Source organism: Hemicordylus capensis, chromosome 1, assembly GCF_027244095.1.
Source record: "Hemicordylus capensis ecotype Gifberg chromosome 1, rHemCap1.1.pri, whole genome shotgun sequence".
Taxonomy (NCBI): Eukaryota; Metazoa; Chordata; class Lepidosauria; order Squamata; family Cordylidae; genus Hemicordylus; species Hemicordylus capensis.
The window spans coordinates 208929681-208956449 of NC_069657.1; the positions used below are offsets into that span (position 1 = coordinate 208929681).

Genomic DNA, 26769 nt, shown 5'->3' on the forward strand with positions numbered 1-26769 from the left:
ACAGGCCTCCAAAATGATGCTCAAAATGCCTAAACATCCCCTGCTAACTGGGCAACGAGGCACCTTTTACCGTGGTGATTCTCTTTATTTAGCAGGGGGAGAGTAACTGGCCCTATCCACCCCCAGCACAGTACCTCCCATGACTGTTGCTGGTGTCTTTCTTGAGTTTCTTTTTAGAATGTGAGCCCTTTGAGGACAGGGAGCCATCTTATTTATTTATTATTTCTCTGTGTAAACCTCCCTGAGCCATTTTTGGAAGGGCGGTATAGAAATCAAATTATTATTATTATTATTATTATTATTATTATTATTATTATTATTAATAAATAAGATCACACAGACTGACTACAAACAAAGGAATGACAGGGTAGCAGGGATGAAACACTGGAACATCTGCAAAAAATACAAGCTACCTGTAGCCAAACATTGGTGGGACCATAAAATTGAAAAAGTTGAAGAAAATGAAGACGTAAAAATATTATGGGACTTCCGACTACAAACAGACAAACATCTGATCTACCACACAATACACCAGATATAACTGTAGTCGAGAAGAAAGAAAAACAAGTCAAAATAATCGACATAGCAATACCAGGGGATAACAGAATAGAAGACAAAGAAATAGAAAAAATCACCAAATACAAAGATCTACAAATTGAAATTGAAAGGCTGTGGCAGAAAAAGACCCAAATAATCCCAGTGGTAATTGGCGCCCTGGGTTCAGTTCCAAAAGACCTTGAAGAGCACCTCAACACCATAGGGGCCACAGAAATCACCATCAGCCAATTTAAAAAAGCAGCTTTACTGGGAACAGCCTATATTCTGCGACGATATCTATAGCAACAGCAACAACATTGACAATAAAATCTAACCATCCCAGGTCCTTGGGAAGGACTCGATGTCTGGATAAAACAAAGCAGTCAATAACACCTGTCTGACTGTGCAAATAAATAAATAAATAAATAAATAATTAGTGGAGCCGTCGCACTCTGCATGGCCATCCTCCCCCCGCCCAGCTTGCTGCTGGAAATGGCAGCAGACTTCGTTGGGGGTGTGTGTGTCATTTTAACCCAGCAGTGATCGTGCACATGATTGTTTACCAAGGTTAAAGAAACCACAGGTTTGTTTAAGCTTGGCTAAACACTGGGTTAAAAAGATGGGCTAGCAGGGGCAGAAGCACAAGTGTCAGGAGTGATCCTGGCACTCCACATGAGCACCCCAACCTAGGCTGGGCTACCCTAGCCTGGACTGGGCTGTTCATGTGAATAGCCTCATAAGTAAATCAGTATGTCTGTGCCTGAGGGAAGGAAGGTATTTCACTTCACAGGACAAATCTTAAAACTTTAGCAGTCCATAGCCAATAGTAAGTTTTCATATTAATTCCACTTTATTCTTTGCATACTCGTCTCTCTCCTCTTCTTCCCATCATCCTGAACTCTCTGTGATTTTTAAAAAAGGTAACACACAAGCTTGAGTTACTTTACTTTTATACAAAATAAAAATTCACTTTAGAGGTGTGCTTAATGATCAGTCATACTGTGAGCAAAAAAAAAAAAGAGAGAGAAAATGGAAGGGGTAAGATTTTTAATCCCTTTAACCTATTTATTGGATTTTAAAGACATGTACTAGGCAATTCCTAGACAGCTGGAATGCATTCAATTAGCTATTTTTATTATCAGTTTTCAGAAGAAAGGAGGCTAATATCCATACTTTATTGCATTATCTGAACACTTCCAGAAAAAAAAAATTCAATGGCAATAATACTTATCTAATTATACCATCCTGGTCATAATATATCTTACAAACACACACACTGAATACCGTACTTGGATTTATTCAATGAAGTAAGACAGCCATTCTGAGCTATCAAGTGTACGATACTGTTAAATTACTGAACAGTCTTCCATTGTCACTATTAAATAGTCTTTTTAAAAAGTCTGCATTTATAGTTTGCTCTCTTTTTGTCTCAATCAGCCAGCATTTCTTTCCATTTCCCGTACTTCCTTATTCATCAACAGTCCTAACAAGTTAAAGCTTACAGGAGAAACAAAAGTCAAGAAAAAGAAACAGGACTATTCTGCAACCAAGTGAATTTTGTGTATTTATATCCCGCTCTATTCCATGGCCTCAGAGTGACCTTGTAGTGTTGATTCTTCTTCTTCCCCTAATAGATTTGTCACCGGGCAGCTCACAATCTAAAAACAAATCAATGGTTTGGAAATGTAAGAGTTCAATTAAAATCAAAGTGACATAATAACTATTAAATGCTGCTAATGATTGTAGTAAAAAATTCTTCAAAGTGTGCTGGGCTGAGTGAAAAGCCCAGCTCATACCAAGGTGTGATAGCATCTGAGGCTCTGCCCTGGAGGGAGGTAGATGTTAACTCCAATGTAGAAGTCTGTATGTATACGTAAAGTTGTGCCATTGAGTCGGTGTTGACTCCTGTCGACCACAAAGCCCTGTGGATGTCTTTGGTAGAATATAGGAGGGGTTTACCATTGCCTTCTCCAACACAGTATAAGATGATGCCTTTCAGCATCTTCCTTTATCACTGCTGTCCAATATAGGAGTTTCCCATAGTCTGAGAAACATACCAGCGGGGATTCGAACCAGCAACCTCTTGCTCCCTGGGCAAGTTACTTCCTCGCTGCACCATTAGGTGGCTACATATGTATACATAGGTATGGAAAATATTACAGTCAAGTAACATTTCATGAATCATGACCTTATCAGGAAAGACTACATCCTTGATCGTTCTTTTCAGGGGGAAACCTATAAAAAGTGTAAAAAAAGGGGGGGGGGAAAGATGATCTGCTACAAAACCTGAATCACAGAAAACATCAGCCCATCTACACATTCAACTACAAAAAGATGCAAGAAATAGATTTGATTATATTATCCTTTATACTAAAGACCAACATACACATTACATTAAGAACAGCCATCTCAAGGGAAAGGGCAATCCAGAGAGGGCAATCTGGATGATGAGTGCAGGGAGTCTTGTTTCCAAACTCTTGTTGAGTCAAGAAAAACCATCAAGACTAAGTGTCATTTGAGTTTCATCCCCAGGCAGATATACACTAAAGCTTCAGACATAGAAGCCATTCTCACACACAGCCAAATCCAGGCTAACCCAGGCAGTGCTTACTAGCCCAGTGTTGTAGCCACATATCCATTGTATCTGCACTTCCAGCAGCACCGCTGCAATCACCTGGGGGAATGTGAGTGAAGTGCTTGGTCATGTGAACAATCTCATTAATTTGAAATCAGGCACGATAAACTTATTTCTTTTGATTGGATTCCAGGGCTCCCAAAGATCAGCATGGCTTACTAGCTATGCACTACTTATTCTTGCTAGGGACCCCTGCTAACCTGGCAAAGAGGCACCTTTTAATGTAGTGATTCTCTTTATTTAGCAGGGGGAGAGTAACTGGCCCTATCCACCCCCAGCACAGTACCTCCAGTGGCTGTTGCTGGTGTCTTTCTTATGTTTCTTTTTAGATTGTGAGCCCTTTGGAGACAGGGAGCCATCTTATTTATTTATTATTTCTCTGTGTAAACCTCCCTGAGCCATTTTTGGAAGGGCAGTATAGAAACCAAATAAATACATAAACAAAACAAACAAACAAACAAACTTCCCTTAAAAATCCTCTGGCATGTGAACAGGGCTTTAGGAAGAAGCAGAAGTTTCTCTTACTGGTGCCGTGAGATTGATAAGAAAACAAGTTCTAGTAAGAACTAATCTTCCTGCTTTCCTTTCACAACCCCTACAACTGGACTAAATTTGGTCCCAATCGGTTAGACAGTTCAGAAGTTAGCCCACGAACCTCAAATGTTCATGTGTCTGCCATCTTGTATTGGGGTAGATGACATAATCACAAAGTATTAGGTCAAGCTGGTTTGCCATCGAACAGGGCCTGTTCAATGGCTTGCCCTCGAGCAAAACAGGGCCCAGTTTGGGTTCAGTAAGGCTCAACTTCCCAGGCCAGTTTGGGGGTTCTAAATATGGGGGCCTTTTTAAAAAAACTCACCACCAGGTCTGGGTCATCCAGCAGCCACCAGGGGGTGCTAATGCCCCCTGCTGGTCTTCCCAGTCTTCTTCAGGCTGTTAAGTCCCATTTTGGGGCCTTTCTGGCCCTCTTCCAGCTTGTGGCAGCCATTTTGAAAGCTATGATGCGTGTGCACTGGCCTTCAAAATGGCCACTGCAAGCCAGGAGAGGGCCAGAAAAGCCCCCAAAAAGACCAGAGGGAAGCCGGCGGAGAGGGTGAACATTCTGAGACTCTGCTATGGCCACGGTGGCAACCCTCAGAGGCCACCAGATGACCTGGACCCAGTGGTGAGTGGTTGTTGTTTTTTTAAAAAAGATGTTTCCCCCCCAATATTTAGAACCCCCAAACTGGCTCAAACTTGAGCTGAGCCATGAGGTATTTGGGTGTGTGCAAAAACAAACATGCCCGGTCCAGTTTTGTGCAGACCCCTAGAAACTATGCATTTGAGGTGTCTCTATGTGTCCCTACAACTATACCAAATTGGTCCAAATCGGTTCCCACTTGTACCTCAAACATTCATTCATCTGCCATCTTGAATCAGGATGGATGACATCATTACAAACTATGCTCTTGAAGTGTCCCTATGTGTCCCTACACCTGTGCCCATTATTTCATATTGGTCCTGGCATTGCAAAGTTGATGCCCCCCCCCCCCATCAGCTTTGGATACTCATGGACAGACATATGGACAGTCACACACAGAATGCCAGGTGATCTAATAAGCCTACTGGAAAGTAGGCTAAATAGTGGGGAACACCATTTTTCTCCTCTTCCCCCAACCTCTGAGCAAGCTAGAGGAAATCCTACCACCTTCCATAAGACTTGAAAGAGACACATGATCTTTTCTTGCCTGCATGGAAGTGCTGAGTCTCCTCTCACTTTTGCAGCAGTTTGGAGAAGGGAAGGAACAGCAGAAGAAACTCCAGATGATTCTTGACTTCTTCAAACTGCAATGTGGAAAGAATCTGATGGGGGCTGCTGGGAATCCTCCTATCCAGAACACTTGCTTCTGACAAGCTGATGAATGGGTGCTTGCCACCTTCTTCACTCACAGGAGTGGCTAATTTAATTGTACAAGCAGTGCAATATGAAAGCTCCATAGATGTCAGCAGTCTCAGTTTTCACCATATGGAAGATATTTTTCTCCCCACTTGACATTGCAGAAATGGTTGTAGCCAGTAGCGGCCAGTGAGGCCAATGCCAGGGGGCGGCGAGAGGCACCTTACCAATGTTAGGGCAGTGCCTGCAACCTGTCTCAAGTAGCAGCGCTCCAGCTGGGATCCCATGTGGGGTGGCGGCATTCTGTCCAGCATCCTGCGGGGGGACAGCATGGCCCTGGCATCTGTTCTGCATGAGATCCCAGGTGCAGCACTGCTGCTTGAGGTGCTGCCCTAACTGTCGTAAATCTGTTAGCTTGGCTAAACCAACAGGACTTACAACCCCCTTCAGTACTCCCCCTGTGAGTTAACAGAAAGTAGCAGCGAAGCTACACAAAGGAAAATAAAAGGCTCACAAAGAAAATAGTAAATGAATTAAGTCCCCTGAACTGAACTAGGTACCCCCCTCTAACAATAACTGAGTAATAGCTGAAAAGAAAACACAGAGCAAGGAATGAAAAAAGAACGAAGGACAACAGAACAAGGAATTAATCGAACAAAGCAGGAAAGCACAAACAAGGGCAAACTGGAACTTGGAAAAGTTTGAAATTCAAAATAGCACACGGACTGCAGTCAGCGAAAGTTGCTAATAGCATCTGAGCAATTGACAGACTGCTAAATATATATGGCTCAAGAGAACCAGCAGCCAATCAGGCTTCCCTGAGTCAGCACTTCTGCCTCCTCTCTGTGATCTCCTGCACCTGCGTGACTCCCACTGAGCTTTCCTCTTGAGACGTCTTCTCAAGACAGGTGAAATCCCAGCCTCCTCCTCATCAGAAATCATGTCTGGCGGCTGTTCCGAATCCTCAGCTCCAGACTCTGTTCTCCCTGCCAAATCCTGTTGCTGTGCCTCTAAGCCTTCACTAGCAGGCGAATCCTCTTGTTCCTCTTGTTCCTGCTCTGACTCTTCTGAGTCAGAAGTCTGAGCCATGACACTAACATTGTAAACACCTGTTAATTTATTTTTTAAAGCACCTCTCATCACCCGCCCCCCAACCACTCCACCTAGCACTGCCCTCACTGGCTGCTACTGCTTTGGCTGAACTGTGTCTAAAGTATAAAATATTCTATTTCCATGAGTAGCATCCTGATTCACCAACAGTCCTCTGGGATACTGACTCATTTCACATTTTGCAGGAGAAATGTGTACAGTAAAACATTTACTCTTTCTCCAGAGTGAAACTGAACTCTATTAGTCATATGCCACCCACCCATGTATTGCAGTTTGTCTTCCAGGATTGTACTAAAATCTGCATGTATCAGGGAAAACAAGATTTAATGAACGCACAGACAAGAATTGCTAGCTATTCATAGATTATAGAAACTAAAAGATGGCTATACGGACCTTCCTTCTATTTAAACAAAAGCCAATTTACATAATGAAGACATTACTTCTTTCTTGTTTTATCTTTTGTTACATTTAATAATCAAAGCAATACTTTTTATTCACGACTCTACGTAACTGAATGTATTCAAGATTATGCGAAAATGCAAACAAGAAGGAAAGCCGTGTGTAAAAAAGGCTGCCTTCTTACAAAGGCCAGCAGGTAATAACTTATTCTTGCGTTGCGGCAAATTAATAAGGTAAAAGCAATTTCATAATTGCATAGGAGAGAGAGCTCAAAGAGTCAAGAAAATACAGTATTTTGTACAGCTTGATTTTTGTGGGCTTGTGTGTAATGATAAGTGGATCTATAACAATTGATTTCAGGCTAGAATTCTACCTCAAACAATTCAGAAAACATTTTTTCAAAAAAAGAAGAAGAAATAATACTCTATTTCTAGGTTTTAAAGATGCTTTCCTGCCCCATTCCTGGAATTATCAGCTTTTCTTTCTGGCAGAGCTCATGTCATGATGCTAGCTTTGAGCAGTCATGCACACTCTTGATCCTGAGGAGGGAGAGCAGCCAGCCCCGAGAAGCTGGCCCCAAGCCTGACACAAGATGGGAGCCTCAGCTATCTGCCCAGAACCAAAGACCCTGGAAGCAGCAATCACAGAATTGGCTCTCAAAAGTATGAGCCCCACCCCCTAACTGCCCAACAGTCTGGGGAAATAAGTAATTTCAAGAGGTGATTCTCTTTGCATTAAGCTGAGGAAAAACAACTTCCCCTATTCACCCCCAGCACAGCATCCCTCCTGCGTTTCTTTATAGATTGTGAGTCCTTCTTCCTCTTATCTTCCTCTTATCTAAACCATTTTGCAAACTTATGCTGGAAAGCAGTATATAGATAGAAGTGTGTTCTTAAATACTAGAAGTATTTAAGAATACATTTCACATCTGATCCTTGTTGAAAAAAAATTACTTACTGGGAGCTATAAAGGATGCTCAGACCCTAACCCTAATCAATCACCTTGCCTTCAGAGTTCCTGATTTTGGGACAGGACAGGACAGCCCCTGTGCCAAAATTGAAACTGAAATTGGACAGGAAATAGGTTTTCCTACACTTTTCTTTTTTTCCTATCAGTATCAAATGTTTTTTTTAGGGCCCCAATCTAACACAACAGGGCTTTTGAATACCACCAATGAAGCACAAAGAGTTGCTTCTGGGAGAAGGGGAAAACTAGTGTATCTGCAAGTCATTGAATATGCCTAAAGGATTTCTCTGATTTTCATTCTATGCGTTCTTCAAAACTGCAGTTCATTTCCGATAAAAGCAGATACACGAGTCTGGAATCTGAATTACTAGAGAATTATTTTTAAAGTGCAGCAATACTGGGGTTATTTGTCTCAATAGAACATATCTCTTTGTAACTATCTGGCTGAATTATTAAGATTAAATGGGCTTGATGTACTGTGCCACACTTACCCAAAAAGGATTTATCAGTAAGGTGCCAACCGTTTGCTTCCAGCTGTTGCATATGGACATTTAAGAGGCATATTCTGTTACTGTCTGGGTCATGGGAAGGGGTAGATCAATGAACCAGAGGATACTGGGCCAAGAGGTCCAGCAATAGATATCCAGGTGCATATAAGGGGTCCAACAATAGATATCCAAAAGATGTAAGGGGCAGGGAGGCAAAAATAGAGACCTTTCCAGAGAATTGTGACCATAATTTGGGGTCTTTTACCCAAGAGGAAGGAGTTAAACACACACAGCTACACTATTTATTTGCTTACCATAGCTCAACCATGAGTCTGATAAATACAACATCACTGGGGCCTCATCCTCTCCCCTCCCTTCCCCTCCTCCACCCCTGCCCCAGACCTTAGGATAAGGCCATATGAGAGAACTGAAGTAACAGTATCCATGTTGCAGAAGAAGCCTGTGTGAATTGTTGGCTTTCATGATTGTTTTATTGTTGTTATTATTGATTTACACACAGTCTACCAGATGTTATTGACTGGATTTGGTACTTTAGTTATCGGGCCCTTTCCAAGGGTGTAGGATAACTACAGAAAAATTAAAGATGGCGTCATAGTATTCATGCTGTCCGGAGTAGCGTGGCCTTCTGTAGCTGATGTGTTGTAATTTTATCGATTCCCAAGGTGTTAAGATGGTGTTCAAGTTCTTTTGGTACTGCACCAAGAGCACCAACAACTATTGGCACCACTACTGTTTTCTTTTTCCAGAGCCGCTCAGTTTCAATCTGAAGGTCCTTGTATTTTGTTATTTTCTCCAGTTGTTTTTCACCGACTCGTCTATCCCCTGGGATTGCAATATCAGTTATCAGAACCCAATTCTTCTTGATGACTGTCAGATCTGGCATATTATGCACTAAATGCCTATCAGTTTGTATTGTAAATCCCAAAAGACTTTTGCCTCCTCATTTTCTGTGACCTTCTCAATTAGGTGATTCCACCAATTCTTGCTTGCTGGCAATTTGTAATTCTTGCAAAGGTTCCAGTGGAGCATCACAGCAACTTTATTGTGTCTTTCCTTATAATCAATCTGTGTGGTGGTGATGATGATGATGATGATGATGATGATGATTTATTCAATTTCTATACCGCCCTTCCAAAAATGGCTCAGGGCGGTTTACACAGAGAAATAATAAATAAGTAAGATGGATCCCTGTCCCCAAATGGCTCACAATCTTAAAGAAATATAAGATAGACACCAGCAACAGTCACAGGAGGTACTGTGCTTGGGGTGAATAAGGCCAGTTATAACTGCTTACCTTGTAAACACAAAGAAATATTATGCAGGTTAAACTCAGACTTTATTCAGAAGCAACTCAATTTTTCTCCTTCTTTCCCTCCTTTTTCATTCTGACTCTACCACACACACTTTCTAAAAGATCTCCACTGGGATAAATGTCTTAAACAACTAAACACAAAAGTTTACTATACATGATAAAACACATCCCTCCACTTTATAACAACAAAAATTGAATTGATTGAAAATTTCGTGCCAAAGTCTTAAAGTATTTTAGGTGGTCTCCTGTCACCTGTGGTCTCCTTTCACGCACACATCTCCTAAGACTTGGGTTCTCTGGCACAGAAGCTAGCACTAGAATCCTAGTACCGAGGATTGTCCATCACTTTCGTCAGCCTCATCTGTGAGGTCAAAACTGGAGGCAAGGTCAAATTCCTCTACAGTTCCTCCCTTGAGATGACACCCCCTTCCCTCTTTTTTCATAGTATGCATGTTGGAAAGTCTTGAACTGTTCCATTTCTTTCCATCATCCAATATGACAGATCTCCTCGGATTTGGATTATTTGTTTTGGTCCAAAGTACTGGGAACATACCTTTCTCACTTTATAAGGCAACCATACTTGAACAAAGCCCCACACCTGAAACATTCACTGAGGCTATTCTCATGATGAGGGGAAACTGGGCTAAGGGAGCCCAGCCTGGTTTTCCCCCATTGTGAGAACCACCGGGCTCACAGGCGAGCCCGGTGGTTCCATGGTGGCTAGCTTGCCTAAAAATCCTTCCCCTTAAACAAGGTTAATGGAGCAAGCACTCCGTTAACCTTATTTCTTGGATCTTGTGATACACTTGGGGTGAGGGGAGAGGGGATGGGGGACCCCAGGAAGGCACCACACATTTGCACAGTGCCTTACTGGGGCTATGGGGGTTGGGGCACCGCACGGCAGTGCTCCTCTTCCACCGACCCCGAGCTCCCCAATGAGCTGCAGCCGGGCATGGGAGCACCCAACTGAAGCCGCTGCTCATCTGGTCGGCCATTTCAGCCTATATAGGCCATTTCAGCCTATATTCAGTCTATAGAGCCTCACTGTTTCACACCCTGTTTCCGAACTACATACAACTTATATTTTTGTTGTTCCTCCCAACAAAATCTCTACATCCATAGGGTGAGATGGCATTGGGTAAGTTTGGAGGTAGCTTTGCTCAGTAGCTTTGCTCAGTAGCTCAAAGGGTGATTTCCCTGTATTAGAATGAGGGGTAGTTGGATAAGCAAATCGAACTTCATGGATTGCTTCTTTCCAGGGTTGCATAGTAGCCAGCTATATACTTTCCTTCACTAACCTGTTCATTACATAAGAACATAAGAACAGCCCTGCTGGATCAGGCCCAAGGTCCATCTAGTCCAGCATCCTGTTTCGCACAGTGGCCCACCAGATGCCACTGGAAGCCACAGACAGGAGTTGAGGGCATGCCTTCTCTCATTCTTTCCACTAAACTATTCCCTCAAGGATGGTACAAGGAAATAATCATGTATTTTACACCATGGTTATTCAAGTATTGTTCCATTTCAAATGAGGTAAGCTGTGTCCCATTGTCAGTCATTCTTTCGTTCTTTAGGAAGAACTTCTCTCAGAAAATTGCAGCAATGAACTGGATTGCCTTGTTTGTAGTAATGTTGTCAGCAAATGAAACTTCTGGCCACCTGGAATAGTAATCCACCATCATGATAACAAAGCTTTGTTTTGTGGGTTGGTTATCAAAAGGCCCCATTATATCCAGGGCAAGTTTTCTCCAGGGACCATTGGGATACCATACTGGAGTCAAGATGGTGGTAAAAGTCTTCTGCAATCTGTCACACACAGCCCAAGCCATACAGTGCCTGATTACATTTTCAATGTGTTTGTCCTTACCTGGCCACCAAAGTTTTTCTCTGATTCAACTTTCAAGCACATGTCTAGGTGACCTTCATGGGCAATTTTGATCACTTTTGCTTGTAAGGAGATTGGCACCACCAAACGATCAGTCCTCAGCACTGGCTCCTCAGGAAGGGACAGCTCACTCACTATGTGCAAGTATGGTTAAAGATAGTCAGGTACCTTGATTTTGCATGGCCATCCATTAGTTATGTAAGATTTAAGTTCAGTAAGCACTTGATCAGCACTGAGGGCCACTTTCCATTCAGAAGATTTGATCACTCCAGTAATGGATGAAGCTATTTGCTCAATTACAACTCCTTCATCCTCTTCTTCTGGAACTCCTCTTGGCCTGGAAGTGGACATTGAGATAAACAATCTGCAGTTGTATTCTGAGGACCTGGAAGATATTCCACCTGGAAATCAAAGTCTGTACGTCTGGTGATCTAGTTGGCTTTTCTTGAGGTTGCTTGACTGGATCCTCAAGTAGTATATAAAGCAGATAGGCTTCATGGTATGGCCATAAAGTGAATTTTCTGCCCCACAGGCAAGTCCTGAAGTGCCTCACCACCCAGAAACATGCTAGAGCATCTTTTGCAATGACAGAATACATCTTATCTGATCCAGTAAGTTCTCTTGAAGCAACAGCAACTGTAACTTCACTGTTTGCTTTTTGCTAGGTCAAGACAGCATCCAAACCATATTCAGATGCATCAGTGGTTACAATAGTGTGCCTGCTGGTATCAAAGGAAGTGAGAACAGGGCTTTCAGCAATGGTCCATTTGATAGTCTGAAAATTAGCCTTGCAGGATGCATCCCAGTTAAATGTTACATTCTTTTTAAAAAGAAGACACAATGGAGCAACTTTGGAGGCAAATTGTCTAGCAAATTTAGAGCAATACTCACAGAGTCCTAAAAATGATTGAAATGCATCCTTGTTTTGTGGCTCTGATGCTTCCTGAATAGCTTTTTCTTTTGGGACGTATGCCACTCTGAGATATTGTGTTTCCCAGTACGTCACAGAGTGTGTTCAAAACTGACATTTCTCTGTAGAGAAAGTAAGTCTCTATTATTGTTGGGTGTTTTTTTGTTTTTGTTTTTTTAAAAAAAGACTTCTGTCAGTTTAACATAATGCTCTTCAATGGTTTTGCCATACACCAAAATGTCATCCTGAAAGTAAGTTATGCCATCCATAGGTCAAAAAATTTCATGCATCATTCTTTGAACTGAAGCTGCAGAGGCTAATCCAAAGGACAGTCTTCTTAATTGAAAAAGACCCTCTGGGGTAATGAAGGATGTGTATGTGTGAGAACGTTTGAGCAGTGGAATTTGATGATAGGCCAAAGGCAAGTCCAAAGTTGTGAATACAGAGGCCTCTTTCAGAGTAATCAGCAGTGCATTGATGCTGGGTAATGGATGACAATCCACTATCATGTTGGAGTTCGCATCTCTTAAATCTATGCACATTTGAAGTATACCATTTAACTTCCATACAAGAACAATGGGAGAGACCCATTCTGATGAATCGACAGGCTCTATGATATCAGCATGCTGTAGCCTTAAAAGCTCCTCTTTAAGTGGTTGGCACAATGTTATGGGTATGTTCCTCACTTTGTCTTGTGCAGGCATTGCATTTGCCTTCATCTGAATTTTGGGTTTTAAATGCAGGGCAGTGCAAGGAGTATTAGCAAAAATGTATGAGAAATCAGCAATCATATCAGCATATGGAGGCTCCATCATCTGTAATACAGGTTCTGTGCTATTTGGGCTGAACACTAACAGGAGAGCTTTCTGATGTTTCCAGCCCAATACTGAGAATCCTTTTTGTGATACATAAACTTTCTCTTCTATTTTATTCCAGGTCAGCAGTGAAGTATCCATGTATGGTAGTACGGAAACTTCCATATTCCTATGGGTGGATGTTTGAAGGCTGCAAATGTAGCAAGGAGTTTCTTGTAAAGTAGATTGGAAATGATAGTGTTTGGAGAACCAGAATCAGCCATCACCCACACTTCATGCCCATTAACCTTTACTTGACAATGTGGAGAAGCAGGTTCACAGTTTCACACTTAAAACGCTGTGAAGAAATGGTCCATCTGCCTCATCCTTATCATATGGTGCATCAGTAATGGAATGGATTGCAGACTTGCAAATGTTAGCAATGTGTCCCCTTTTCTGGCACTTGTTGCAAGTGACCCTCCTTGTGGGACAATGAGCAAAATAGTCTTTGTGGGCAGAGTTTCCACATCGGTAACTCTTCCTTACCTGTGCTGCCACTTTCTGGGGCTGTGCCATATGAGAATATTGGGTTTGGAAGGATTTAGACTGAACAACCTGGATTTCAGGAGGTTGGTTTGGGGGTACCAAAGAGTGATTTGGCACAGTGAAGAGCATTTTCCACCCTCCTAGCCATCTCCATTACTTTATACAAGGTACGTTTCCCTTCCAGTAGCAGTTTTCCATGCAGTTTAGAGCATTTTATTTTAAATACAATCTGATCCCCAGTCATTTCATCAGTAAAGTTGGCAAACTCACAGGTTACACAAGGCACAAAATGTTGTGACATATTGATCAATAGATTCACCAGGCAGTTGGGATCTAGAATAGAACTTATAATGTTCAGCAAGCACATTCAAAGTAGTGTTGAAATGATCATCTAAGGCTTGAAGAGCAGCTTCATAAGGGCTAGCACTCAAGTTCGCAGAAAAGGGCAAATGATTATATATTATCTGTCCTTCCGGACTCAGGCAGTGAAACAATATAGCCTTCTGCTTTGCTGGAGTAAAATCAGGGATCTGTATAGTGAGGAGGTAATTGCAGAAATAGGACCTCCATTGTTTCCAGGGAAGAGCAGGTTCTCCTGGGGTGGACAAGAAAAAAAGTGGTGGTGGGATCTGAGCTATGCTGCAGTCGGCATCCAGTGAACAAGAGAGTTCAGGATTGATAAAGGAAAAGTACCTTCAGGGGTTGTGCAGGTTAGGAAGCTGGAGAACCAATCAGCAGCTGCAGCAATAGTAGAACGCACCTCAGGAACGCAGACACAGTAATATAATGAAAGGAAGATGCAGGAACTTTCACAAGTTTTGAGTCTCACACATGCATCACTCGTTCAAAATCTCATCGCCATATGTTTTATAAGTTATTCCCTTGTAAACACGGAAAAATATTATGCAGGTTTAACTAAGACTTTATTCAGAAGCAACTCGTTTTTCTCCTTCTCTTTTCCCTCCCTTTTCTTCCCTCCCTCCACCACGCCCCCCACTCTCTACAGGTTCCCCACTGGGCAAACATCCAAATGGAATACAAAAGATTACTAGTTGCCATCTAACAATGATCTTCTCAGGGAAATGAACACCCCAGATGGACTGGAAACAGGCGATAGTCTGCTGGAAAGCTTTGCTTGATTTTTCCCTCCATCAATGTAAGTTTTATGTACTGGATTTTTCCAGTGAGTTCTTAGCACAGTCAAGACTTCTTAGAAGAGGCCTGCTGTGTGCTCTTGTTCACACAGATCCAATACCAGCAAACCTTTATTTTCTATATCTCTCATTTTTACCTATCATTCTTTCAATAATTTCTTGTTTCTATTACTTGCTATTGTTCTAGAGCCTTTCTTCTGTGGCTGAAGCAACCATGGCTTCAATATGCTCTTTTGAAGCCTGAGCCTGAATCTGGCCAGCTAGAAGAAAATTGCTAACACAGCATAGTTTAGGTTCTGAATCTCAAGAGCATATCCTGCAGTTCCCCAAAATGGCCTCCACCAACACTATGAATGCATTATAAACACTCTGCAAAAAGCACAAGACATTTCTGTGAGCATGTTGGCACTTGGCTTGCTCCCCATGCCCCACCCCCAAAGGAGAGGCATTTCCAATGCTATGCTTGGCAGATTCAAACTGCATGGAGCAACAATCCTGTCAAGCACAGAACTGTTCGAGTTGTACGAGAGGAGGTCAAACACAGAGGAATAAACACAGAGTGGAATAAGGCATGGAATCTGAGTGCCACAGACTAGTTGCATCTAAGGGTAGATTTGGACAACCATATTATTCATAGGACAATCCATGTATAATTATCTTAAATGTACTCTTCGCTAAACCCATGAGTGGCAGCTCTCGCGGGAGTTTGTGAGCGAGCTGCCGGGGGGGAAAGCCAACTGGCAGGCTAATGGCCAGTCGAGAGAAAGTGGTGCTGGGAAAAGTGGTGGCTGGGGAGGTGGGAAAGTTGCGGGGGGAGGTAGGAAAGCGGCGGCGGGGGGGAGTGGGAAACCGGAAAAGGGTAGGTGGTGGGGGAAGCAGCAGTGGAGTGGGGAAGTGGCAGCTGAAATGGGCCAAGAACAGAATGAGGGAAGGGGGCTGAGAGGGGGAGAGCCAACAGGGATGGGGAGGGCCAAGAATGAGGGTGGGAAGGAGGGGGGAGAACTAGAGGTGCAGATGATCTGTACCCGAGCCAGCTAGTTGCAATTATTACATAATAACCTGGTTGTTACATGATAATCCAGGGCAAAATGGTCTTTTAGTCTTTTAAAAGCTGTAGCTGTCAAAGGGAATAAAAAGTAACCACATAATGAGATCTTAACAGTGTGAATGGGCTGTTAACAATGCAGCTGAGTTCACCCTCAATTGGCAAAGGCTTGAACTCTTTTTAAATTACATGGGGGAAGATATCTGCTGAGGTGCCATGGTATTCACATGCCTTTGCAATTAGCACAGTTTAGTAAACATATTTCTATTCCATTTAAATACAGAGACAACATTAAAATATATAGATATTTTAAATAAATATATCTGGTGGTCTACTAACATATCCAGAATCTTCATTTATCTACATGCATATATACCCCTATTTAGTTACAGTCACAATATGTTTCTTGGCTTTGGGTCCCGTCCCCCCCCCCCCACCTGCCTCTTTTCATAATTATGATGTGATAGAAAAAGAGGATTTATTTGAATATTCTATTTTTGAAGGCATTTAGGCTGTTGGGTGCCAAGAGCGAAATATTATTTCTGCTTATCGGTGAGCAGCAGATATTCATAAGGATATCCTGGAGGATATCTCTATGTCCTCACAATCTATTACTGAGGCTGAATAGACCACTATTATTACTATGGCTTTGCAGTAAATCATTGGTCAGAGATTTCAATTCAGTCCAACCGTTCTGCTTGACAAACCTCATCCTACAGGTCTTAAAAGGTGAATGAGAATACAGGACTACAGGACTCATCTTATGATGGAGAAACCACACACAATTGAACCCTTAAGTGAGAGTATTGAGTCATGGCATCCCAAAACTACATTTACCATATGGTCTGAATTCTCCATGTACTTTACTAAAATATTTCATTACTCATTAAGTAACTTTCCGATGTCTATGGAAGGTTTCTGGACTGTTGAGCACTTCAGACCATATAGGTGGGTGGATGTGCAATATAATTGAATGCTCCCCCCACTTTCTTTTTTAATCTGTCCATGTTGTAAAAGTAGCATATTCGGAAGAAAGTAGTGTAGTTCCTCTCCAGATGGTTCCTCTCTCTCTCTCTCTCTCTCTCTCTCTCTCTCTCTCTCTCTCTCTCTCTCTCAACAACATGCAGGGAGATTTTAATTTGGGGAAGCCTTCAAATACAAAATTTTCAAAGATTGTAGTTTGAAGTAGTACAATGCAGAATTCCACACACCCAGTCTATCTAATGTGTAGCATGCAATGATGCAAATCGAATATATATATATATATATATATATATATATATATATATATATACACACACACACACACACACACACACACACACACACACATACATACACACACACGCTGCAGGATGAAGCAGAGTCCTGAGGTGGTAGAACAGACTGTACTATGTTAGGCTGCAGGTAAACTGTATATTTATTTTAAGAATTCTCCTTGCAATCAGAAAAATAACACAGCAAGGTATCAGCTGAGATAGAAATGGATGTGCTAGCTTTCAACATGCAGGGAGCTTTTAGTCTAGGGGACATGGTTCCCACCTGCTCTCTGAAGTTAAACAGTGCACTCTATAACCTCAGGGTGAGGGCTATACCATCTCATACTATTGCACATATGTGAAAACTTACTGTACTCATTTTGTCAATCATAGTTTTCGAGTCTACAAGACTGTGCCTAGAACAATATTCATTTACAAGGCACTATCTCACCTTCAGGGTGGCGTTTATTTCATTACCGATATCCAAATAACTTCAATGTGAAGAATTCAGTGTTCGAGAAAGGGTGCATGGAAAAGGTGTTGAGCTGGGTTTGATTTGTGAAGCATAAATAGTTGCTCCCAAGAAGACAAAGCTCCATTGAAAGGTAAGCCATCTCTCTCACACACACAGGAAACACTTTTTGCACCAGCACAAGGCAATGGAATCCCTTCCCTTCTGTGGGAAAGTGCTTTGCTAAGAGAGGTAGATCTCTTTGTGTACTGCTTCCTTTAAAGCTGCCACTTAAAAGGAGATGAACGGGAATGCAATCTGTTTCATCTTCCCACTCACTTTGCAAAGTGCTTGCCAAACAGCAGCTCCTGCTACAGATTGCACTGGTAAAGTAACTGCTAACACTCTAAGAGAGTGGCACATCTTCCTATCTGCATCCATTTCCCAGCCTTGGCAAAGATCTTTCTAAGAGTGCTGAGCAAAAAAACAACTGCTAACTGAGCAAAGAGGCACCATTTAAAGTGGTGATTCTCTTATATTTAGCAGGGGGAGAGCAACTGGCCCTATCCAACCCCAGCACAGCATCCCTGCAGTGGCTGTTGCTGATATCTGCCTTATGTTACTTTTGTGATTGTGAGCCCTTTCAGGACAGTGGACCATCTTATTTATGTATTATTTATTTTTCTATGTAAACCACTTTGAGAACTTTGGTTGAAGAGCAGCAGCAGCAGCAGCAGTAGTAGTAGTACTAGTGAGGAAAGACATGCTGTACATCACCTCTAAAATGCAACTGCTCATCTGGGCTATGTCAAAGACAGTAGCCCTATTCACATGTTATACTAAACTCTCTTACTATATACCTTTCTTCCTCCAAAGATCCCAGAGCAGTGTACAGGGTTAGGTTTATCTTCACAAGAAGCCTGTGAGGTATGTTAGACACATGTATTAAACTTCCATCTGCAATATACTAGATGCCTTCCATGTATCTGGAAAGTGACATTTTTAATTAAGCAAACATATGGTAGGCCATGGTTCAGGTTTCTCCCCATTGTGCTCTTTGAATAAATATTGTACCTTTTAAGAAATAAAGATTTAATACATTACTCATCATTTTGCTAAGCATCACTAAATCTGAGAAGTCACATCAAACAGTTATGGAGAACTACTAAATAATCTGTCCTCCATTTTTCAGGGAATGTAGGTTTTTGTCTTTGATAATGCAGTTTTGAAAATGTTTGAGTGAAGTTTAGATTTGTGGACTAAAGGTAAAGTGTGCTATCAAGTCGGTGTCAACTCATGGTGACCACAGAGCCCTGTGGTTTTATTTGGTAGAATACAGGAGGGGTTTACCATTGCCTCCTCCTGTGCAGTGTGAGATAATGCCTTTCAGCATCTTCCTCTATCGCCGCTGCCTGATATAGTACCAGCGGGGATTCAAACTGGCAACTTTCTGCTTGTTAGTCAAGCATTTCCCCACTGCGCCACTTAAGATTTGTGGACTACTTCTGCCTTAAAAAAAAGAAGTGGATTCTTCTTCAAACATAGCGTAAAAGGGAGTGATACACTAATGGAGTTAATTACTATCACTGTTAGATATAATGCTCATTAACAGTGTCATAAAACATGGCCATTATGGCAGAGGATTAAATCAAATAATATCTTTGTTATGCATGACAATGAAAAAAAGCATGTTAAATATTACCGGTACTTCTGATGTGACCATTTAAGCAATTCTGGATAAATTAAGCAATATCCAACACTATGTCCTCTACAATACAAAATGAGCTTGTATAAAATGATTGCTGCCAGAGCAACCATTAATGTGAACTGAACAGTATCTGTGGCACAGCATTTAACCAGATTAGTGATCAACACAATTTCTTTCTAATTGTTGAATCAAAATAACTGCCTGTTTAGTTTACCAGTTTCTCACACTAATATGGCTGCTCTTTAGGATCTGCATGCCATTTCACAGCAGACAAGAGACTGATCAGCTACAAATGGAAGTCATGACTTGTAATATTTATATGTGGCCTGACCAACCCAGAGGCTCTGCCTGTCTCTGCCTATCCCTGAAGGCAGCTCTGGGGCTTGAGAACACATGCCTAAGCAAGTTAAGGTTTCCTGGGTGACTTACTAAAGTAGGTGCAGGAGAGGGGTGCCTTCATCTCCTACTTGCAGGCTTCCCTGGGATATCTGGTTGGCCATGGTGCAAAATAGAAGGCTAAACTACAGAGGACTTGGTCTGAACCAGCAGGGCTGTTCTTATAGAGACTCCCCAGCATTTAGAGGGAAGGGCTTCTAGATCTGAGGGTTTCTAGACAGATCTGATTTCCAGGCAGACATGAGTCTCAGCATACACACACACACACACACACACACACACACACACACACACACCCCTTATACATTAAGTACCAACTGGGGGGACCTACTTGTTTAGACACCCTTATTTTTTTACAGCACTCTAGAAGACAAGTTATCTGGATTTTTAAAAACCACGAGGATATTCACACGATTGCCTCCGCTAGCCCGATTTCCTGCAATTGCAAGAACCACCGGGCTCAGCTGCAAGCCCAGTGGTTCTTGAGAGGGTAACCCACCCAAGTAGCCTGCCCCTAAAACCAGGTTTTTGGAGCGACTGCTCCGCAAACCCAGTTTTTTTAAAATCGTGAGTAGCCGGCTCCGGGGGTCTTGCCAGCATGCCCGGAGCACTTGCGCAGGGCATGCTGGAGCTTCCGGGAGCTGATCGGCCTCTGCTCCCCCCAGCCCCTGCCAGCTCCATCACGGAGCCGGCAATTGTGTGGGTGGCCGATCCGGCCACCCAGGGCCCCCTCTCCGCTCATGTGCGGGGAGAGCAGGCTTAGCCCGCTCTCCCCGCTTACTCTCACAAACCGGATCTCACTGATCGTGAGACCCGGTTCCACATATTCTTATCCGGGGCCTTGCTGCAGAAAGCATTACCTTTCTTGTGTGTTTTTATAGTACGAGAGACAGAAATTGGTGCATTTATTCCAGTTAGAGACGTCTCATTCCATTACTTGTTTAGCATGCTCGCCTTGTGTTCTCGTAAAACAATTTTCAGGATTTAGACAGTTTGGAAGACTGAAAAGAAACAGATGCTATGGTCAGATAGATTACAGAAACATTATGCTTAGCCAGCTGTACCATAGGAAACATTCTATTTTTATACAATAGTTACAGTTTTCCATATGGTAAGATACAATTTAAGTATCTGGTCAGTCATGCACATCAACTACGTACTCACATTTGTCATAATTAAATACAAACCAATATCTCTTAAAAGATATACCTTGGTTTCATTATTGTTTTCAGGGCTTCCTGGGAATTGTATTACAAACCATATGCAACAACAAAAAGTTGCAAATTTAAACAAGGAATGGGAATGGCTATGAACACCAAACAAGGAAAAATGCTAGCTGGCAGAACAATACCTATACAAATGTACCATCAAATCTCATTACGTCCATATGTACAGAGGATAAATTATCACCAAACCAGACAGCCTGAAGTTGTTCAGAGTTCTGTCCTCATAGGAACAGAGGAAGCTGGCTTATACTATTGGTCCATCTGCCCAGGATTGTCTAAACTGACCATCAGCAGATCTTCTATATGATTTCTTTCTGAAGACCCCCACCCCCTTAAGCTAAATGGCAGCTCCATTAAGGAGTTGTGGAGATATATTTGCATTGAACACATTAATGGCAGCAGGACTATACTAACCCCTTTTAGTATAGAACAAGTTGCTCTGGTAAGAACTAATCTGCTGACTTACCTTTCACAATAATCTTAATTGATAATTACCATCCTCACAAGTTAGCCTACTTGCACCTCAAACATTCATGCATCCACCATCTTGAATTGGTGTGGATGACATCATTACCAACTATGTCATTGAGGTGTCTCTATGTGTCATGCACTACAACTGTACCAAATTTGGTTCAAATCAGTTAGACAGTCAAGTTAACCGACTTGCACCTCAAACATTCACGCTTCTGCTCTCTTGAATCAGTGTAGTTGACATCATTACAAACCATACCATTGAGGTATCACTATGTGCCCCTACAGCTGTTGCAAATTTGGTCCAAATTGGTTGGGAGATTTGCAAGTTAGCACACTTGTGCCTCAAATGTTCACGTGTCTACTATATTGAATTGGGGTGGAGGACATCATCACAAACTATGCCATTGAGGTGTTCCTATGTGTTCCTACAACTGTACCAAATTTGGTCCAAATTGGTTCCCACTTGTGCTTCAAATGTTCACACATCCACCATCCAATTGGGGTGTATGACATAATCACAAACTACACCATTGAGGTATCCCTATGTGTCCCTACAGCTGTAGCAAATTTGGTTCAAATCATCAGAAGGTTCACTTGTGCATCAAACATTCATGCATCCAACATCTTGAATCAGGGTGGATGACATCTTCACATACTACTCAGTTGAGGTGTCCCTATGTGTCACTCACTTAAACTGTACCAAATTTGGTTCAAACTGGTTAGTCGGTCCACATTAGCCCACTTGCACCTCAAACATTCATGCATGCACCATCTTGAATTGGGGTGGGTGACATCATTAGAAACTACACCCTTGAGCCATTTCTGCATGTCCCTACAGTTGTAGCAAATTTGGTTCAAATCAGTGAGGTGAATCACAAGTTAGTCCACTTGCACCTCAAACCTTTATGCATCCGCCATCTTGAATGGGTGTATGACATCATCACAAACTATGCCATTGAGATGTCCCTATGTGTCCCTACAACTGTACCCAATTTGGTTCATATTGGTCCAGGCATTGCAAAGCTGATGCGGGGGGCACACATGCGGGCACACACATGGACACACACACACTGCTGGGTGATTTCTAAGCTTAATTTCCTTAAGGAAAGTAGGCTAAAAACAGAAGAGTAAGTGAGTAAGTGAAGCTTTCTGAGTAAGTGAAGCTTTCTGACTAAGTGAAGCTTTCTGAGAAGCATGAGGTCTGTGTAGGGACCATGAAAGGGAGTGATGAAGGATAACCCCCAAGTATAGAAAGCCTTTAACCTGTTCCATAAGTTGCTTGTCAAGCAGCCACCTGCAGTGATTAAACTTCTCAGAAATTAGGATCTTAGATTTTTTTTTTTAATAATTGATCTTTAAAGAGTTGTCCTTACAGTAGGAGGAGAATTTAGATAACAAATATCTAAGCCGGGGTCAAGAACAAGAAAGAATGACTGCATCATCAGCATACATCAGCACAGAGGTGAGGGCAGCACCAGGGTGGGTGGCGAGGGGCAGCAGGAGGTATGCTTAAAAGTCATTACCTTTTATAACAACTGCACTTGGCAGCCCCTGCAAATAGCAGAGCCCCGCCCAGCATTCTTTGCATAGGCTGCCCTGCCTATAGCACTCATCTGGCTTCTGAGAATGCGTGGTGGACCTTTACATGGTCAGCAACACCATGCTGACCATGCAAATGGACACCATGCATGTGCAGAAGCCAGATGAGCATTGTGAGTGGGACAGCCTCTGCACAGGATACCGGAAGGGGCTCTCCTTCTCATGGGGGCTGCCAGATGCAATCGTTGAAAGGCAATGACTTTTAAAAGGTCTCTCCTGCCGCCCCACACCACCCACTCTGGTGCTGTCCTCACTGGCCACCTCTACATTAGTACACAGATTTTCCTATCACCAAGCTTTGGCAAATGCCCATCAGGCTCATTTAACGTACTTTCAAGATCATTAAAGTATCTATTAAACATGGTAGGAGCTAATATATATCCTTGCCTCACTTCCCTAAACATGAGGATGTCTTCAGTGAGCTGCACCCTATTACCGCATCTAATTTGTAGGAGACTGTCTATGCAGGGCCTTGATCAGATGGAGCCATCTCTTGCCTGTAATCATGTTGTCCAATTTCTGCCATAGGTTAGCTCAAGGTATGGAATCAAAAGTCACCTTCAGATCCATAAAGGCAGTACAGTGTATACATACAATTTCCCCTTCAGAGGTCCTGTGTATTTTTCAGCTAGAAGAGAGAGACCAGGCAGTGATCTAAAGCCACTCAAATCCCCTAAGACATCCTGTAAAAATATATGGCAGTGGCTCACTCCGACACACAACTAGGCACTGCACTAAATTGTACTCTTAATGGGAAAAGACAAGCAAAAATAAAACCATAATTTTAATTAATTACTTCCAGTCTAATGTTGACTTATGTACACTCATCTTTTCCAAGGAGCCAATTCCTATAAGGATGTGCAAATGGATCTGGGTACAAATAGATTTGTACCCGAATCTAGCTGATTCGGGTGATTTGGAGACAAAACAAATCACCCCTGTGGCCCATTGGCTAGATTCAGGTACAAATTGAATTGCACCTGATTCTATTTGAATCAATTCAAGATTTGGATCCCTCCTATTGATTCCCCCAGATTAACAGCTTTCATTTTTAAAAAAACGTTAAGCTCTAGCCCTTGTAGAAGTGAGTTATGGAGCAAAAAGTGTGGTCACTATTTTTCAAGTGTTTGGATTCTTTGGTGTATAATAACTTTCCCTTTGAGGACTCATTACACACCTTCATTCATGTTGATTGTCTTTTTGACAAGTGCCTACTGTCAACTGCCATGTGCCAACTACACCCCACTCCCACCTGCAAGGCAGTGGGGTAGTACTCAATTTATGTTCTAGGATTTTTTTCAAGTGTTTAGGCTCTTTGGTGTCTAATAACCTTTCCTCATAATTAATCCCTATGGGGATTCATTACACACCAAGAGTCTAAACACCTCAAAAATTCCTAAAATAAATACTGAGTACCCAGCGGCTTGTGGGTTGCAGAGTAGTTGGAACATGGGATGCCACTAATTCCTCACCCCCACCTGCAAAGCAGTGGGGTCAAAATGAACAGAAGAAATGAAGGTGTGTAATGAAGACACTAAAGAATCTAAACACTTCAAAAATACCTAAAAAATAAACTGAGTACCCAAATGTGTGTGGGGGAGGAGGGTGCAGTTGACACATGGCAGTTGACAGTTGGCACTGTCCAATGATAGTCAAAATGAACAGAAGAAATGAAGGCGTATAATGAATCGTTATAGGGATTCATTATGAGGAAAAGTTATTAGACACCAAAGAATCTAAACATTTCAATATTCCTAATAATTAAAATGAATACCCCACTGCCTTGCAGGTGGGGAGAGGGGGTGTAGTTGTCACATGGCAGTTGACATTTAGCACTGTCCAGTGACAGTCAAAATGAACAGAAGAAATGAAGGTATGCAATGAATCCTCATAGGGATACATTATGAGGAAAAGTTATTATACAGCAAAGAATACAAACACTTGAAAAATAATGACTGCACATTTTGCTCCATAACTCCACTTCTACAGGGGCTAAAGCTTAGTTTGTGTTTTTTTTAAATGAAAGTTGCGGATCCATTTCAGGGTTAGGATATGGCAACTTCGAATCCCTATTGTTTCCTATGGTGGAAATGTTCAAAACCAGTAAAATCTAAAAAAAAAATCATTAAAAATCAACCAAGTGTCCCACTGCCTTGAAATTTGGGTGGTACCTACCCACCTCCTAAATTTGCTGTCCCTAGGACCTTGTTAAGTGGTCTGAATCAGTCTGAATCTGAACTGAATTGAAGCAAATACAGATCGAATCTGGTGTGATTTGGAGGGGGTAGATTTGGATACAAAACAAATCAGGGGTGATTTGTTTGTGGCAGAAATTGAATTAAAAATCGATTTGTGCACATTCTTAAATTCATATACTACAGAGGCAAAACTGGAATTGCTACTAAATGTACACTCAAAAGGGGCAGGAGCGTCAGTCATTCATTGTTTCCCAATAAGTGCATCTATTTAAAACATTTTAGATATGCCTGCACTTTGCAGCAAGATTTCAGCCTAGTTTTTCAAGGGGCACAGGTCCCTGTCTTTTTTTGCCACATCACTTTTGTTTTACAGATGCTCTTCTGCAGTTTTGCTCATTGGAAGTATTAACATCCTTAAACTCCATCAAAATTATGCAATGATTGAAAGCAGAACCTGAGGACCCAAAAGCTTGATTGGAGGTGCCACTATACAATTTTGGGTTAAGTTCAGAGAGCCATGCTCTGAATTTTCTGACCCGATTGGATTGTGCAGATTTGTTTATTCAGCACAGCTCTATTTATTGACTTATAGCCATGCAGCATTATTGCCATTTTCTTCTGCAATAGCATTCCCTGTGTATATATGGCAATTCCTCCACTGAATGGATGGAGCTCTCCTTGCCACATAGTGGAGAATCTCTCCACTGGAGAGAAACCCATGCTCCTATTGGAGCTGCTGGCCAAAAGCCATATTGTGCATTATTCACACTGCAAACGCACTAAAAAGCAAAATAATGCATCATTTTCTGAACCGAGGTTAATTTACTTGTGGCCTGTAATTAAAAAACAATAATTCTTCTTCAGCCCCAAAGAAGCACGCTTTATTGACATTCAAGAAATGAGAGAAGGGAAGTTCATTTCTGCAGATTAATTAAACTGCCTACACAGCTCAAAAAGTCCTCCTTTTGGTTAAAATGTGACAGCAAACAGCTACAGTCAACATGCTAGTTAAACTGAAATACCCTTGTTAAAGGCTAATACCACGTAACTCAGTTTTATATAATGAAAAGGGGGAAAAAAAAAGAATTGTCATCAGAAGGCATACTGCTGCAGACGTTTATATAAAGATTCTGGTAATTGAGAATGAAGGCTGCTTTGCAAGACTGAAGGATAAACTGGGGGAAATGATAGGGCTGGTGTTGTGGTGGTGCCTGCGGTCCTCCTTTCTACCACGTTACTAAACAACTGCCTACAAGGTAGTACTACAAGGCCTCCTCCAGCTCTGTGATTTTCCTCATGCCCTTTCTCCTCTTCTCTCCACAAACAGCATGCACACTAGCCACAGCACTGTTCATCTCATTTATAAAGCACCGACTTCATTTTAGTGAGGGTGGGGAAACTCTGACTCGAACCAATACAGCCCAAGGCAGCTGCCTATAAACATTTTCAAACTGGGAACTATTTAGGTTACCAAGATGTGTTCTCCATCATTGGTTAAATCTTGTGACCTTTAAAGCCCTAAATAATCTAAGAACAGAGTCACCCCAAGGCTGCCGTCCCATAAACTCTGATGATCTCCACATGCCATACTCAAGCCCATGTCTCAGAGATGTGGAGGGTGGTTGTGCAGGACACAGCATTCTCAGCGGTGGCGCAAAGATTATGGAACATGATCCCCAGGATGGCTCTCCTTGCTCATTCTTTTCTTACATTCAGATTTTGGATCAATACAGACAATTTTATTTCAGAGGATTTGGGGCATCCATTGAGTTATTTTATA

General features: G+C 42.0%; 1 long non-coding RNA gene across 3 annotated transcripts in view; it reads right to left on the reverse strand.

Annotated features, from left to right (window-relative positions):
* Positions 1–2081: 2081 nt before the first annotated feature.
* The window catches only part of LOC128334884 (uncharacterized), a 52912-nt gene continuing 28224 nt past the window's right edge, over positions 2082–26769 (reverse strand). For 2 of the 3 annotated variants that reach the window (XR_008311440.1, XR_008311442.1), the window contains 2 exons: positions 20353–20493; positions 2082–2195 (listed from right to left, as the gene is read on the reverse strand). This is a non-coding gene — a long non-coding RNA (uncharacterized LOC128334884). The remainder of the gene's footprint in view (positions 2196–20352; positions 20494–26769) is intronic. The other variant, XR_008311441.1, reaches the window with a different exon arrangement.